The following is an 11,504-nucleotide window of genomic DNA, read 5'->3' as shown; positions in this document are numbered from 1 at the left end:
CCTCCGGCACCATTGGCACCCTGCCTCATCCCAGTTCTGATACCTGGTACCTGCGCCAGCCTGTTTTGAGCCAGGCTCCGGCAATCCTCAGCCTGGTGTGGATCCTTCGACCGCAGTCACCAGCGGCCCACAGCCCGCGATGGGTCCTCACCTCGAGTCGCCTGCAGCCCAAGAGAATGAGGGATCCCAGCATTTGTGTTCTACCAAGGAAGGCCAGTGTCCCAAATGCCCTCTTCACTACAACGCATAAACGGGCTGCAAATCACACTGCGTCCACGGGAAGTAAAGGGTAACCGTCGTTTTGCGCCTGGGGACTTTGTCAAGATATGAGCGGAAAGCAGGCAGGGGTCTGAATAAAAAGGCAGGGGGGCAAGAGGAGAGGAGGGAGGAAGGAGCAGGAGGAGGAGCCCAGGCCAATAGGCAAGAGGACTTAGGTGGATACACATGAGAGAGAAAAAACACTGGGAAGGTGTTAACTCTCTGGATGGGGCTGGGGAGGTGGAAGAAAGGAGAGAGAGGGATAAGGAAAGAGAGCGATTTGGAGAAGGGGGTAACGCATACGGAGAAGTCCATGTTAGCGCCACCTGGTTGGAGAGTTCTCAGATGAAATATAAGGCGCTGCTCCTCCAATTTGCGGATAGCCTCAGCTTGGCCATGGACAGCCATGTTGCTGTGGGAATGGTGTGTGGAATTAAAATGGTTGTCCACCTGTGAATCTGTAGGGGGGTCATCTTAATTCCACATACCGACCCGTGCTTGTGCACGGTCAAAGCAAAGCTACCCTCAGATTGGAAGAACAACACCTGATATTCTGCCTGGGCACTTTCCAGCCAGATGGCATTAACATCGACTTCTCCTGTTTGTGTTACCCCCTCCCCTGCTTATCTCTCTCTTTACCTCTCCCTTTCTCCTCCAGCTCACTGTCCCCTTCCCCCTCCATTCGGAGAGCTACCCTTTCCCCCTACCACCTCAGCTTTTATTTCTCTTCTACCCTCCCACCTGGGTCGAACTCTTACCTTGGGCCTGAGCTCCTCCCCCCTACCTCAATCCTCTACACCCACCCCCACCTTTTTATACACGCACCTGCCTGCTTTTGGCTCGTACCTTGATGAAGGACCCAGGCCCCAACCGTTTGCCACCCTTTTACCTCCCACAGGTGCTGCGTGACCTGCTGAGATTATCCAGCACCTTTATGCGCACTGCACTCCCAATCCCAGCATCTGCAGACTTTCCTGTTTAACTCTCTCCATTGCTCTGTCCACCTGGCATCTTCAGAGACCTTTAAAAACCTACGCAGAGAGCAAAGTTACCAGGAAAGATTAGAGAGAACAAGAGCAAAGGCTTTTAATCCAGTTTTCAGAGATCACCAATTAGCTCACTTACTCCCCTGTCCCCGATTTCCCGAACTGGTTTTATACCCGACCACCTGCTGGTTTCTCCTGATGTACTTTACCCATGGTGCCAGTCCAGAGTATATATTATGAAAGGTTAAAAATGGCCAGAGTCCAAAGGGTTAAAAGTGTGATTTTTGACTTCAGGAAGGGAAAGCCAGATGTGTATGATCCAGTGATTATTGGGGGATCAGAGGTGGAGAGGGTGCGCAAATGGAAGTTCTTGGGAGTCACTATCTCGGAGGATCTTTCCTGGACCCAACACACCAATGGCATCGTGAAGAAAACACGTCAGCTCCTTGACTTCCTCAGGAGTTTGTGGAGGTTTGGTATGACACCAGAAACCCTGGCAAATTTCTACAGAGGTGTGGTGGAAAGTTTGCTGACCGGCTGCATCACGGTCTGGTATGGAGATATCAATACCCCTGAGCGTAAATGCCCTGCAAAAGGTAGTGGACACAGTCCAGGACACTGCAGGCAAAACCTTCCCCACCATCGAGAACATCTACGGGGAACGCTGCCGTCGGAGAGCAGCAGCAATCATCAGGGATCCGCACCACCCAGCACCCGCTCTGTTCTCGCTGCTGGCATCAGGAAAAAGGTCTCGGTGCCACAAGACTCACACCAGCAGGTTCAGGGAAAGCTGCTCCCCCTCCACCATCAGACCCCTCAACGACGAACTCAATCAGGGACTCTTAAGGACTCTGACTTGTGCATTTTATTGATTTTCTGTATCGCACAGTCAGTTTGTTTCCATTCATTATCGGTTTACAATTCTTTATTTGTTTAATGTTTCTGCCACGTACAGTTTTTTTTTTGCACGACCAATAAGTGGGAATTCTGCCCGCAGGAGAAAGGAATCTCAGGGCTGTATGTGATGTCATGTATCTACTCTGAGAATAAATCTGAAATCTTCTCAATCCCACCCTCCTGGTGGACCGACAGCACGGCAACAGCACGACCATGCGTCCGTGCCTCCCAATTACGACCAATTAATCCCCAACCTCCCCGCCCGGCACGTTTTGAACGGTGGCGGGAAACCAGACCAACCCAGAGGGAGCCCACGTGCACACCGGGAGGGGGGGATCGCGCAAGCTGCTTAGAGTGTCCGGTTCGAACCCCGGGCCGCTGGGTGCCGTAAGCGCGCGGCGCTAACCGTGCAGGGTCTCCCTTGGGTGCCACCAGTCAGCGGCCTCGCTGGCCAGGGGAGGGTGGGGATCTCAGGGTTGTAGGTGATGTCATGTATGCATTCTGACAATAAATCCGAGGGGCAATGGGGCTGGTGTGAATGGAGGTGGGTGGGAGATTTCTCTTGGGGGTGGGGGTGGGGATAAAAGGATCGGGGTGGGATCCCATCCGCCCACAGCTTGAATTGGCAGGATGGAGGAGGCTGGATCGCAGCCAGGGCTCAGCGTCCGCGGGTTTCGCCGGGGCGGGCGCCGCCTTCACCGAATGGATGTGTCGGGGCTGGGGGGGCTGAGAAATGCGATCTTCCCTGGGCGGTGTCACGGAGCCGCAGTCGGAAAGGGTCGGTCCGCAGCCTCTGTGTGTGTCGGGCTGGAGCGGGGAGGAGGGGGAGCGCTGGCACCTCCTTGGTGCAGAGACAAGCTCAGTTCGCGATTCAGATCAAATCTGGGCTCGGATCGCGGCGTCTGCACCTTGGACGCGGAACCCGACCCTCATCGGAGGGGAAGGGGGTGCAGGGGAGAGGGAGAGACTCGATGAACCATCCGAGTGAGTGGATAGGACTTGATTTGATTGGGATTTCTGAATCCAGGAGTGAGACGCGGTGAGGAATTCCTCCACCCCAGGGGGGCTGGGGGGCTGGGGGTGGGTGGGGGTTGCTAGCAACGTTATTTGCAACTTTAGAGGCTTTGAAGGTGGGGGGCTTTGCCATAAGTCCAGGGCTGTGGATTAGCCCGGGAGGGTTGCCTGGTCCAGCAGTAAGGCGTGTGGGACTTTCTCCTGGCAGAGGGTGCTTGGGCTCGTTGGAGGGGGTTTGGGGGTGGAAGGGGGGGGGGCAATGAGGTGAGGGTTAAATGTGGTTGAAACTCAGCTGGTCTTTCTAGAGCAGTGGTTCTCAACCTTTTTCTTTCCACTCACATCCCACTTTAAGTCATCCCTCTGCCATTGGTGCTCTGTGATCAGTAAGGGTGGGATGTGGGTGGGAAGGTTGAGAATCTCTGCTCTAGACCCAATTGTTACCGAAATATTTTGCTTGAGAAAAATGGTCATTGGCCCATTTCCTTCGGAGCTCTGAAACCCTGCACATAACGAGTCAATTGGGTACAATCAAAACAGTGGTTTTCAGGCTTTTTCTTCCCACCCACATCCCACCTGAAGCAATCCCCTACTGATCACAGAGCACCGATGGCAGAGGGATGACTTAAAGTGGGATGTGAAGGGAAAGAAAAAGGTTGAGAACCGCTGTAATCTGGAGCAAAGATGACGTTTCGGGCTTGAGACTCTATGAGGAAATTGTCGGTGGGTGCCCGAATAAAAATGGGTTTAAGTGCACTGAGAGGGTGCAGAGGAAGTTCGGGGGGGAGGGGATTTTTTATAATGTGGACATTCAGCACGGTGACAGGGCATTTCAGCCCCACAAGGCCGTGCCGCCCAATTAGCCCATGCCCTCGGTATGTTTAGAAAGGTGGGAGGAAACCAGAGCCCACTCCCCCGGGAAAAAGCCCCACACAGACGCGGGGAGAAGGTGCTTGCAGACAGCGTGGGATTTGAACCCCAGTCCTGGTCGCCAGCACTGTGAAGGTGTGGTGCTGACCACCCACTGGAATGGAAGGGTTATCGCAAGAGGAGCACTTGATGCCCTCTGGGACTGTACTCGCTGGGTGGGGGAGGGGGAGTCTCTGAAATCTATCTGTTCTGGATAGTGAGTGTATGTGGAGAGGATGGGTCCTACAGTGGGAGGGGGGGGGTGGGAGTGAGTCTGGGACCAGAGGGCACTGCCTCAGGACACACAAATGTCCCTTAAGAACAGAGATGAGGAGGAATTTCTTCACCCAAAGTGTGGCGAGCCTGTGGACTTCATTGGCACAGACGGCTTTGGGGACCATGTCATTGGGTAAGATTTCTGGAGGAGGTTGGCACGTTCTTGATCAGGAATGGGGGTCAAGGGTAACGATGAGAAGGCAGGAGAAGGGGATTGAAAGGAATAGTAAATCTGCCGTGATGGGATGGCGGGGCAGACTCGATGGGCCAAATGGTGCTCCAATGTCTTGTGGTCAATTTCCAGCAACCAGGCTGGGGAGTTGAGTGGGGGGGGTGACCTACAATTCTGGCCAAAGTGGTAAAGATGGGGGGGGAGGGGGGTGTGTGATCAGGAGAAGGGAGGAGGGGGGGGTGAAGGGGAAAGGGGTGATGGGAAGAGTGAGGGGTAGAAAAAGGGGATATGACATAGGTGCTCTGTGGTTAGTGGGGGATTACTTAAGGTGGTATGTGAGTGGGAAAATAGAGGGTTGAGAACCATTGGCTTAGAGAGAAGGAAAGATGAGTGAGGGAGAGTGAAACAAAGGAAGAGAATTGAGAAAATGAGGGTGGGAAGGGGTGATGGATGTGGAATTAACAGACCAAAAGACCATAAGATAGAGGAGCAGAAATAGGCCATTCAGCCCATCAAGTTATCCCCACCATACAATCATAAGCTGATCCATTTCCCCACTCAGCCCCACTGCCCGGCCTCTCCCCATAGCCTTTGATGCCCTGGCCAATCAAGAACCTATCAATCTCGGTCTTAACTTGGCCTGCACAACCGCCTGTGGCAACAGATTTACCACCCTCTGGCTGACAAAATTCTTCTGCATCTCTATTCTAAGTGGACACCCTTCAATCCTAAAATTGTGCCCTCTTGTCCTAGACTCTCCCACCGTAGGGAAACAACCTTTCTACATTGACTCTGTCCTTGCCTTTCAACATTCAAAATGTTACAATGCGATTTGACCCCCCCCCCCCCTCCATTCTCTTAACTTCCAACAAGTAAAGGCCAAGAACCGTCAAAAGAACCTCATAGGTAACCCTTTCATTTCCGGAATCATCCTTGTGAACCTCAACTCCAGCATCAGTGTGGTGGAACCATATATTACAGTCATTGTACTGGTTGACCCGCCTCCCGATACTGTAACTCCTCCCCCTCCAGCACCCACAATAAAGGTGGTATCGCCCAATCCCTCTCCCTCAGTACTGCCTTGGAATCGGGGCCAACAGCATGTAAGCTATGCCTGTAAGTATGTAGCAATTAAATCCATTTCTGCTCTGTCGGGTCTAATTGGTAGAGCTACAGTTAGCACTTCTGTTCTTAAAATGAGGAGCTCAAAACTGCCCTGCCTTCTCCCCATAACACTTGATGCCCTGGCTAATCAAGAACCTCTCGATCTCTGCCTTAAACATGCCCAGTGACCTGGCTTCCACAACCGCCGGTGGCAACAGATTCACCACCCCCTGGCTGAAGAAATTCCCCTGTTCTAAAAATGACAAAAGTGCAGTTAGAATCAGACTCCAGAGTACTCAGCGCCTGTCCCATCACTGGTAGCTGCCTTCCAGGGATGCTTTGAATAACCTGCATCTGAGCTCATTGGAGTAAGAGAGGAGGAATCTAGATACGTATAAAATGGCTTGGGGACAGGTAAAGTAGAAGCAGGGAGGTCCTTTCCACAGGCAGGCAGGGTTAGAACTAAGGGCCACTGCCTCTTGCTTTGGGGGAGCAGATTTAGGTCGGAGAGGAGGAGGAAGTGCTTCTCCCAGAGATGGTGAGTCTGTGGAATTCTCTGACCAAGAAAGCGGTGAAGGCTGCCTCATTAGATGCATTCGACACTCAGGGTCTCTGGACTGCAGGCGTGTCACGGCATGATCAAGGAATTTTGCCACTGCACGGGCAGTATTAAAAGGAAAGTGCGGGCATTAGAATGTCATTAGATATGGGGATAGTGCCGGAGGATTGGCCCATTGCGCATGTGGTTCCGTTATTTAAAAAGGGTTCAAGGAGGAAGCCTGGCAACTATCGGCCTGTAAGTTTGACGTCTGTGGTAGGTAAATTAATGGAGAAAATTCTTAGAGATAGTACTTATAAACATCTGGATAGACAGGGTCTGATCAGGAGCACTCAACATGGATTTGTGGGAGGAAGGTCATGTTTGACCAATCTGATTGAATTTTTTGAAGAGGTGACTAGCAATGTGGATGAGGGTAGCGCAGTGGATGTTGTCTATATGGATTTCAGTAAGGCCTTCGATAAGGTACCACATGGAAGGTTAGTTAGGAAGGTGCATTCTTTAGGTATAAATTTTGAGATAGTCAAATGGATTGAACATTGGCTGAAAGGGAGAGGCCAGAGAGTGGTAGTGGATAATTGTCTGTCAGGTTGGAGGCCGGTGACCAGTGGTGTGCCTCAAGGATCTGTATTTGGCCCATTGTTGTTCGTTATATACATTAATGATCTAGATGATGGGGTGGTGAATTGGATTAGTAAATATGCAGACGATACTAAGATAGGTGGAATAGTGGATAATGAAGAAGGTTTTCAAGGATTCCAGAGGGATTTGGGCTGCTTAGAAAAGTGGGCTGAAAAATGGCAGATGGAATTTAATGCTGATAAGTGTGAGGTGCTTCATTTTGGTAAGAAGAATCAGAATAGGACATACGTAGTAAATGGGAGAGCATTGATGAATACAGAAGAGCAGAAAGATTTAGGAGTGACGGTACATCGTTCCCTGAAGGTAGAAACTCACGTGAATAGGGTGGTGAAGAAGGCTTTTAGTATGCTGGCCTTTATCAATCATTGCATGGAATATAGGAGTTGGGAGGTGATGTTGAGATTGTATAAGACGTTGGTGCGGCCTAATTTGGAGTTCTGTGTGCAGTTCTGGTCGCCTAATTATAGGAAGGATATAAACAGAGTGGAGAGAGTGCAGAGAAGGTTTACCAGAATGTTGCCTGGGTTTAAGCATCTGGAGTATGGGGAGAGATTGGACAGATTGGGTCTTTATTCTTTGGAGCGTAGAAGGTTGAGAGGGGATTTGATAGAAGTATTTAAGATTATGAAAGGGATAGACAGAGTGGATGTGGATAGACTATTTCCGTTAAGAGGAGGAAAGATTAAAACAAGAGGACATGAGTTAAGAATTAAGGGGCAGAGGTTTAGAGGTAACATGAGGGGGAACTTCTTTACTCAGAGAGTGGTAGCTGTGTGGAATGATCTTCCGGGAGAAATAGTGGCGGCGGAGTCAATTGTATTATTTAAGAAAAGGTTGGACAGGTATATGGATGAGAGGAAGATGGAGGGTTATGGGCATTGTGCAGGGAGGTGGGATTAGAAAGGGGTGTTTGGTTCGGTGCGGACTAGAAGGGCCTAATGGCCTGTTTCCGTGCTGTAATTGTTATGTTATTGTTATGTTATTTGGAGTCGATTCCTGTCCCGCGATTTATCCTGCAGGACCCCCTGCCACTTTTCGGGGTGGGGGGGGGTGAATGGGTGGAACCTGCAGCGTAAATCGCACCGCAAAACTCGCCAAATGAATCTGGTGTCCAGCTGATGACTCAGGCCAGGTAAAAGGGCCGGGACTAACGCGCACAGGAACTTAAGGCGCGCAGTGTAAACGACCACACGGTGAGAGATTATGTTAAATTTTCCCCAGATTTTTCGGACATTGCTGTCTAAAAAAACACTATTGATGGACTTTGGAAGAATCAGGGAAGTTAAGGATAAAACAAAAAATTCTGTAGACTCTGTGGTTGAAGTTAAAACACAAAATGCTGGAGAAGCTCGGCAGGTCAAGCAGATGAAGATACAGAACTGATGTTTTGGGCTTGACAAAATGCCGGCAAGCATCCGAACAAAAAGGTGAGGGGGGGAGGGGGAGTGGCAGGGCAGGAGATGATAGGTGGAGAAGGGAGGGAGGGGACAGCAGCACTGAGGAGGAGGGCTGGGTGGGTGAAAGAACCGGAAGGGCAGGAAAAGGGAGAGGGGAAAGAACAGGCGAGCAGGTTTAGTGGAAAGCAGTAAAGTTGATGTTCAAGCCATCTGTCTGGAGAGGGCCCAGACGGAAAATAAGGTGTTGTTCCTCCAATCTGCGGGTGGTCAGGGTGGGACAGAACATAAAGCCATGGACAGACATGTGAGCGCGGGAATGTGACTCAGAATTTGATTGGCCACTGGGAGGTCGCAGTGGTTGCAAAAGGAGTGGAGGTGCTGAGCGAAGAGATCTCCCAGTCTGCGACCAGTCTCTCTGATGTAGAGAATGCCACAAAGGGTGCACCAGATGCAGTAACTAAGTCCTCTGGGTGTACAAGAAGTGTTACTTCACATGAAAGGCCTGTTTGGGGCCCTGGACCGTGGTGAGGAGGAGGTGTGGATGCAAGTGTGGCACATCCTCTGGGCACAGGGGAAGGTGCTGGGGGTGTGATGAGTGGGGAGGGATGAGTGTGCAAGGGACTCACGGAGGGAACGGTCCCTGTGGAAGGCCGAGAGGGGAGGGAAAAATGTGTCTGATGGTGGGATCCTGTAGTAAGTGCTGGAAATTCCGGCAGATGATGTGTTGGATGCGAAGGCTGGTGTGGTGGTAGGTGAGGATGAGGGGGATTCTATGACTGTTGCATCTGGGGGTAGAGGGGGCCAGGGCAATGACCCGGAAATGGAGATGTGGGTGAGGGCTGAGTTGATGGTGGTGGAGGGTCAGCCACATTTGTGCAAGAAGGCAGATATCTTGGAAGGGGAATGAAGGGCAATGGGGAACGTGCTAATGTGCTGGAGAGTGTCAGTGTTGTGACCCCCGCCCCTCCCCCCACCCGGGGATGATAGATGACAAAAATCGTATTTTAATTTGACGTGTAATACTGTGCAATAGAGAAGTGGTCGTAATTACTGCCTCTCACGTTACGATGGTTTTGGTTTTCGCTGAAGCTCTCTGTGTTTTGTGTTTGTGATGTTGCAGTTGAATAAAGTTTGTACATATATAATAAAAAGTGTGCCAATGTTGAGAAAGAGAAAATAAATTCAAGATTCGATTTATTGTCACGTAATTAAGACAGTCATAGTACACAGAATTCCCTTTTGCCTGCTGTAAGGCAGATAAATTTGCCATCGGCAGAAATTGCCTGAAGCACCTCTTACAGACAGAGAAAGAGAAGCAAAGGAGAGTCCCCCCCCCCAGAGTCACCAGGTGTCTGTGGATTCACCTCTAGCGCTCCCACCGCCCCCGCATTCACAGAGTCCAGTCCAAACCATCGGCAACTCGAGCTCCAGATCCGAACCTCCATCACGATTAGGAACCCTTCAGCGCCCTCAGCACAGTCTCACATCCTGGTTCCGATACCTGGTTCCCCTTCAGCCAGTCTCGAGCCAGTTTCCAGCAGCCTGGACCATCCCTTGACCATGATCTACAGCAGCTTGGACCGAGTCCCTTGATCACAGTCTCCAGCAGCCCGCAGCCTGGTGCGAGTCCCTTGACCGCGGTCTCCTGCAGCCTGCATGGGTTCCTCGCCTCGAGTCTCCAGCAGTCCCACCGCCTGGGAGTTTCTTCAGTCACAGAACACGTCTCCGGTCACCACCCCATGGGTCGTCTCTTCCGCTTCTCTTTCTCAGACAGAGGGATTGGGGGTGATGGGGGTGGGGGGGGTTTGGTCTTCCTGTTTTCTGGTGCCCTGCGCCAGTCCTCAGAGGCTGCAACCCCTTGTGGCTGCTGCTGGTCATCGGTGCCACCATCTTGGGTGCAGATCCTGTGGTCGAAATATTTTTAAATAAAACTGCTGTCAGCTTTATTTACAGGCCGCTTAAAGCCTGTACGCAGCCAATGGCAGTCTGACTGGGCGGATGGACCCAGCAGGGCGGCGCTGTGTCTCTGCTCCCCACTCTCTGCCGGCCCTTGCCAGCGGCAGTGCTGCCGTCATAGCACTTCTGGCAGCGCCGCCATCTTGACAAAGTACTGGATATTCCTAAAAATATTCAGACAGATATGTCCCCAGGACCAGATGAGATAGACCCCAGGTTACTACAGGAAGCAAGGGAAGAGATTACTGAGGTGTTGGCCATGATCTTTACGTTCTTCCTGGCCACAAAGGAGGTATCGGAGGATTGGAAAATAGCAAATGTAGTCCCCTTGTTTAAGAGAGAATCCTGAGAATTATTGGCCAGTTTGTCTTACCTCAGTGGTAGGCAAACTATTGGAGTGGGCTTTTAAACACAGGATTAATGAGTATTTCGAGAAGCATAGTCTTACGGAGAAGGGTGAGGTGATGCATTTTGGAAGTACAAACCAGAAAGCTGAGTACAGGGTTAATGGTCGATTAATTAAGAGTGTGGATGAACCTTGGGTCCAAATCCATAAATCCCTCAAGGTCGCCACACAGATTAATAGGATGCTTAAGAAGGCCTATGGGATGCTGGGCTTCATTAATAGGAGGATCAAGTTCAGGAGTTGAGAGGTCATGGTGCAACTCTACAAATCTCTGGTGAGACCACACTTGGAACATTGTGTTCAGTTCTGGTCACCTCATTACAGGAAGGATGTGGAAGCTATGGAGAGGGTACATAGTAGATTCATCAGGATGTTGCCTGGATTAGGAATCGATTCTTATGAGGCAAGGTGAGCAGAGCTAGGATTTTGTTGCTTTGGAGCGTGGAAGGATGAGAGGAGACTTAATAGAGGTCTACAAGATTATGAGAGGCATAGATAGGGTGGTTAGCCAGCACCTGTTTCCCAGGGCCAGAGTAGCAGAGAGGACATGTGTACAAAGTGAAGGGTGAGGGGTAAGGCATGTGAGGGCCTGGATTGCCTTACTGGGGTGGTGGAGGCTGGAACATTAGGGGAATTTAAGATACTCTTAGACAGCCATATTGATGGAAGAAAAATAGAGGGTAGCGAGGGTTTAGTATTTTTCAAGGAATATATGGGTGGGCACAATGTTGAGGGGCAAAGGGCCTGTACTGTGCTGTAGTGTTCTATATGTTCTAAGTTCTCTGGGATAGTCAACATGGTTTTGTGGGAGACAGGTCATACCTCATGAACCTAACTGAGCTTTCTGACGAGGTAACAGATGAAATTGATGAAGGCAGGGCAATGGATGGGGTGTATACAGATTTCACCAAGGTGTATGACAAGGCTCTCT

General features: G+C 50.8%; 1 protein-coding gene across 1 annotated transcript in view; it reads left to right on the top strand.

Moving 5' to 3' along the window:
- The first annotated feature begins 3,002 nt into the window (after positions 1–3,002).
- phf24 (PHD finger protein 24) overlaps positions 3,003–11,504 on the top strand; it is a 76,892-nt gene continuing 68,390 nt past the window's right edge. Inside the window, exon 1 of the mRNA XM_069904421.1 lies at positions 3,003–3,180. The gene's annotated coding sequence lies outside the window, so the exon portion shown is untranslated. The remainder of the gene's footprint in view (positions 3,181–11,504) is intronic.

The sequence above is a fragment of the Narcine bancroftii genome, chromosome 1 (assembly GCF_036971445.1).
Source record: "Narcine bancroftii isolate sNarBan1 chromosome 1, sNarBan1.hap1, whole genome shotgun sequence".
In the NCBI taxonomy this organism is placed as follows: Eukaryota; Metazoa; Chordata; class Chondrichthyes; order Torpediniformes; family Narcinidae; genus Narcine; species Narcine bancroftii.
This window is presented reverse-complemented; position numbering and strand designations above follow the sequence as displayed.